At 43.1% G+C, this 5,889-nt stretch overlaps 1 protein-coding gene across 2 annotated transcripts in view; it reads left to right on the forward strand.

Annotated features, from left to right (window-relative positions):
• Positions 1-5,889, forward strand: part of TRAF6 (TNF receptor associated factor 6) — a 30,883-nt gene that overhangs the window by 4,117 nt on the left and 20,877 nt on the right. For both annotated transcript variants that reach the window (XM_025197369.1, XM_006014642.3), the window contains one exon: positions 2,203-2,352. The gene's annotated coding sequence lies outside the window, so the exon portion shown is untranslated. The remainder of the gene's footprint in view (positions 1-2,202; positions 2,353-5,889) is intronic.

Here is a 5,889-nt window from a genome sequence, read left to right on the forward strand (position 1 = left end):
TTAAACCAACCTTTAGTTCCTGCCTGTGGCAGGGGGTCAGGCTAGATGATCTGTTCAGGTCCCTCCTGCCCCTAGCTACTATGAAAATGATCTCAAGGCTCATCAGCATGCCATTTCCCCGTGGCTGAGAATTGCTGTGATGAGGACTAGACTTGATTTTAAGCGGAGTTGAAATTTGCTGTAGATGTGGAGCCCCTTCTGGTAACTTCTGATAATTGTCTTAAAAGCCAGTACGGTTTTATAGGTGCGTAGAATTTATGGGTGGTTAATGCAACTAAATGGAGCATGTCAACAGGCCTTGTGCTGAAGGAACAAAATGACAATAGGAACAGTGATGAAGTATGTGAATTCAATATAAGTCGATTTCACCTTTTATGCAAAAAAAAAAAAAAAAGCATTGCAAGATGTAGTATAATAACCATAGAAAAAATATTTGCATTTTGTGACCTTAGTGAAGCAATAGAATTTGTTTCCATGGCAGTCAGTAGAAAAAAAAACAAAACTCTTGCCCATGCTACATCTGTGCTGTGCCATTATATTGTAAACTAGCAATGCAGTATGCTCTCAGAAGTATGCTACAAACTGTTCAGATATATAAGTTCCAATCTGTGAAATGTCTGGAGGTAAGCATAGTCTGCATTCAGTTTTGTGAACTTCTGTGAATCCAAGCTGGCCAGAAAATTACTTCAGTTGTAGCACTGTGGTAGGCAGTTGTCAAAGTTAATATCAGAACTTTATTGCTATAATAACCCATATAAACACAGTACAAGGCCAATAATTTTAAAACATGTCAAATAGAGAACGGAGACTGTTTAACAATGAATGCATAATACACCCCTTCATATTCAAAAGTCCAAAACGTTTTACAAATACAAATTAAATTTTGAAACTACTGAATGAGGTAAATCATGACCCTGCTTTAGAGATGGCAACATGCATGTCCATAGCAGAGCTAAAAGTATGAGAGTCCTGATTTCAGCCCTAATCCTTCAGCATGCATATAGTTCAATGAGACTAGACACCGACTTACATTTAAGTCAGCAGCATTTGTTGTGCAAGTAAAGCTATTGCCTGCATACGCATCTGTGAATCAGTCTAACAGACTTGGCCCTTTGTTTCGTTGGTCCGTAGGATCTGTCTACTCCTGCTTTCTGCACTTCCTCAGTATTTATAGCATGCACATTACAATAGTTTCTGAAAACCTTGTGCTCTTTAAATCCTCACAAACCTTCTATTTGGTCTTCCTGTTTTACAGAGGAGAGAGCTGAGGCTCAGGGAGAATCAGTTGTACAGGAAGTTTATGGCAGAACAGAGGACTGAACCTAGCTGTTGTGTCCAAAGCTAGCAGTCCATGATCTGTGTTGATTACTATGTTCAGTCCATTTAATTGGTTCTTAAAAGACTTCTTAGCTTCACAAAGAATAATTTCAACTTAATTTAAACATAGGATCAACAGATTATAATTAAGTTATCAAATGTTTTTTTCTTTGTTATTTACTACCAATGTAATGCTTAAGGCCCTTTCTCCTCTTCAGAATATAGTTTAAATATTCTTTCCTTAATATTCTACCTCGGATACCAATTGCATTTTTCTTCATAATTTGTCTCCAATTGAAAAAATGTTGTGTGTGTAAGAAAAGCCCTGTGGTGGAATATTTTTTGAGATTACTTGGAAGATGCAGCAGTTTGAACATCCAATAAAATTCAACTGGCTCTGATAAACATAACTTAAGCCCACAAGGGAAAGAATACGTGCATAACTGACTGGCTCCTATCTTGTATCTTAAGTAACACTAAGTACACAATTACTTAATCATAAAAGTATGTCACCATTCTCTCCAAGCAAAAGCAACCAGCTAAAAAGCTTCAGAAGTTCCCAAAGGCCTGTTATACCCATCACCAATGAATATAGCTGCACAGAAGCGTTAAATACTTTTTTATTTTTATTATTATTGTTCTTTGATAGGTTTCTTATTCAAAGCAGATACCTTTCTCCCTTTTCAGAGTCTCAGGTTGATGAGATAAAAAAATTAAATCATAGCTGTTGCCAAACAGACTTGGGAGATTTAGCAGGCATTGCTTATGCTTCAAGGAAATGTATGAACAAAAATTACCGTCACCTAATGGCATTAGCAAGAAAAGTGATTTGTTTCTTGGAGTTTTAGCTCTGGTTGAATCTAATATTGCTTTTTGTTTCTCTAGCACCTTCCAGCTGAGGATCTCAAAGCATTCTAAAAATATGAGTGTAAACTTGCAACACCTTATCCTATTATCCTGAGATGAGGCAAATCTGAGACACAGTGAATAAGCATCTGACCTTGACAACACCGCTGAGCACAGTGCTTATTAGTGGTGAGTCTTCCCTTTGATTAATGGGCCTGGTAGTGAGTGTTTACCAGATTGAATTCAAAGTAAGTTGTTGGAAGTTGCACAATAAATCCATGTCGGATTCAAGAATTCGAATGTATTTTCTGGATCCCCAATTCCACCTGTGCATATAGGGCAATTAAAAATTCTTCCCAGAAATAATTGTATTTCTTCCTTGCATTCATAAGGATGTCCCCTACTGACAACACTCTAGATGAATGATTATCAACTTTGTCAGACTATAGGTACTCCTTAGAAAATTCCAATTCTTAGCTTTTGCTTGTTTTTTGACAACAGAAAAATAATAGAGTGGTTGTTCTTTTGCACAGAACTCAGACCATAACAGGTCAGAAGTTTTGGACACTATGAATTCCTATTTAAAATCTCTAGGTTTGCTTTACATATCATGTGTAGGTGTTTGTAGACACCTATAGCTGCTAATATTGCATGGCACCCTTAAAAGGATCTTGTGGCACCCCGGTTGAGAATTATAGCAGTAGATAGACTACAGTGATGAAAGCAAAAGGGTAAAATTTTTGTTTAGTAACTTCAGATAGGGACACAGTGTTTGCAATAATCTGTATTGGCTTTCTTTTAGTCCTGCTTTTCTTGTACACAAAGGGGAGAAATATTAATACTAAAACATCTCTTAATAATGTCTATTGTGTTTAGTATTTAAGTTTAAAATTGTTATACTGTCTAATGCATTTTCTGTAGTGTGTCTGTAGCCACACAAGTTATCACCATTATTTAGGGAATAGCATTAAGCACTTTAGTGTCAGTGCCCAACAAGCTGTAGAATTAGAATTAATTGTTACCTCCATCTTTTTTTTCCCCCCTAGTTGCTCTAAAGCAGGAGTGGGTAAAACATGACCCGTAGGCCGGATCTGGCCTGTGGAGGGATTTTGGCCAACCCGCAGCGGGTCCCTTGTTCCCATACAGCTCAGGTATGAGGGGCAGCTTGAGCCATTGCACCTGTGGCTGGTCCCACTGCCCCCTAGGCTCACAGCAAGGTAGGGCTGACAGTGGTAGGCCTCCATTTCCTGGCAGCTCCGTTAGCGGCATCTCCTTCCAGCTGCTGCTGCCAGACTCAGCCTTGCTGCCCAGACACCCTAGCCCGCCCATCCACCCCACGCCAACCACTGGAGGCAGGACCCATGTGGGCAGAACACTGGGCCAGGCACTTGGGATGGGGTCCTGGCCTCACCTGGCTGTCCCTCTCCCAAACACCACTCCTTGCCTGCCTGCAGCCCCTTCCCACATAAGTAGTTTTGGTGAGCTGTTATGTGGGGGCGGGGGGGAAGTGCTTACCTGGCCTGCAACAGCTCAACAAAACTCCCTATGTGGCCTGCTTGCCCAAATAATTGTCCATCCCTGCTCTAAAGCACATTCAGACACTCTTTACATGTTTAGGCACTTATTTATATTGACAAGATTCTGGGTGCAAAAGGGATTCCAGAATGCCTGTGACATGTACGTTAAAGTCAGAAAATTTAGCTGAACTTGGAGTTTTCTTTACTGTTTTACTTTTAAAAATTTTTACCAGGTTATGAAAGTATGCAGGTCAAAATACAGGCCTTTGCCAGGTACAGTAGCTAATGTAGTGATTAATTTGAATTTTAAATTGGACTATTTTGAATCTTTATTGTTAAACATAAGGTTTGTTGCTCACACTAGAGCCTGTTCTTCAGCTCTGACTAAGAATATACTAAATTAACCTCATTGCTTCATAATGCAGGAGTAGAAACTGTTCCATGGCATCAAATGACCTAGTCCTTAAAAATTCTACTGCAGTTCGATCATAAATAGTGATGCCTCTTAGAGACCTTAACTATACCTTGGACTTGCTTAGTTGCAGGGTGTTCCAACATTGCATTTAGTAATTTTTGGTATAAATTATGACAGGACAGTTGTTAGAAAAATCCTGTCCTCCCATTCTACTTGGAAAACACCTCTTCGTCTATTGTCACATAAACTGTCCCCTTGCACAGAGATGCCACCCCCAGGGCCAAAGTGGCTCACAGTTGCGCAAAATAAGTGCCTCAGTCTTGCACACTAGTTAAAATAATTGGGCGCATCCACACATGCAAGCACGTGCACTTGCAGCAGCTTAAATAGAAGCAGTGCAAATTTGAGCCGGGTCTTTTTGCCTCAGTGCACGAGCCTGGACATTCACTTTGATGTGGGGCAAATTGTGCCACTTGGAGCAAAATAACCCTGCCTGCCTCCTCCTAGATCTGCAGCCAGGGGGAGCTAGAATCTGGGGCTAGCACCTATGCTTGCCTCAGCAGTATAAAGAGCTGCCCTGGCAAGTAGCTCAGGGGTACTTGCTTTCAGGAGCTTTTGGGGACTGGCCAATTGGTATCTGGAGAAACTAGCCCTGAAGCAGCCCTGAGAGTTCCCTGCACCCTCTACCCACTGCAGCAGTGTGGCAGTGGGGGCTGCTGCCTGCTATGACCTGCTGCCACCTGCAACAGCATGTGGCCCAAAGGCTGCACGCCTGCCAGACCCGGATGGAGACTGCAGAGCCAGTAGAGGCACTTGCCCCTTTGGGCCAGTGGGCTGTGGCTGCACAGTAGCCTTTGTGTGGCACTACTGCCATGTGTGTCCCTGCCCAGCCATCTAGGCAGCTGTCACCCAGAAGATGTTCCTGTGTAGTGGCCTGCTTCAAAGCTGGGTCCCAGGTGCCAGCACTGAGCAGGCTTTTCTGCCTGGGTCCTGCCACTCGCCTCACTAGCAGGAATTCCAGTGTTCCCTATTTAAAACCTGCAAAATCTCTGAAAAAAATCCCAGATTAACTCTTTAAAATACCCCAAAATCCATGTTCATCCACAATTAAAATGAGTGGGAGAGATATATCAGTTGGTCAATGTTTTATTAATATGTTGACAATTGTAAAGCAAATTGGAAGCCTACCAGTGCCTCCATTATCATAGTAAAATAAATTCTAATAATCTATACAGTTTGGCATTGACTTTGGGCTTATCTATTATGGAAAAATCAGAGCTGCCCCTACCACATTCTCTCACCAGTATGTCCACTGCTGAGCAGCACTGATATACCACTGCTCTGCTCCTGGCCCTCATTCTGAACCCACAGATTACATCGTGACCCATTTCCCTCATTCCCGCCACACAGGGCCAGGAATGTGGGTGAGAAGTTTTTGGGGGTGTGGGGTTTGTGGGGGTGAGTGTGGGCATGGAAGGGGCTACGAGGGGGGACTGCTCAGGAGGGGTCATTCCCCTGCCCCCCGCAGGGCACAGACCCATGCATACCTAATGGACTGCTCCCCCACAGGGGCCACATGCCCCCCACAGAAATCACAGCGACTGGGGCCTGGACTCAGTGCCAGGTAAGTAGGGGGTGGAGGGAAACTACTGAGGGTGCAAGGGACCATGGGGAGGCAGCTTGGGAGGGGTGGGTCCACTGGCCGCCCCCCCAACATGGGTCTAGCGCACCCCCCCTGCTTGCCCTGCAGTGGGCACCGCTGCCCTCCCTATTCAACTACAACCCCCCTGCTCA

Source organism: Alligator sinensis, unplaced genomic scaffold, assembly GCF_000455745.1.
Source record: "Alligator sinensis unplaced genomic scaffold, ASM45574v1 scaffold442_1, whole genome shotgun sequence".
Lineage (NCBI taxonomy): Eukaryota > Metazoa > Chordata > Crocodylia > Alligatoridae > Alligator > Alligator sinensis.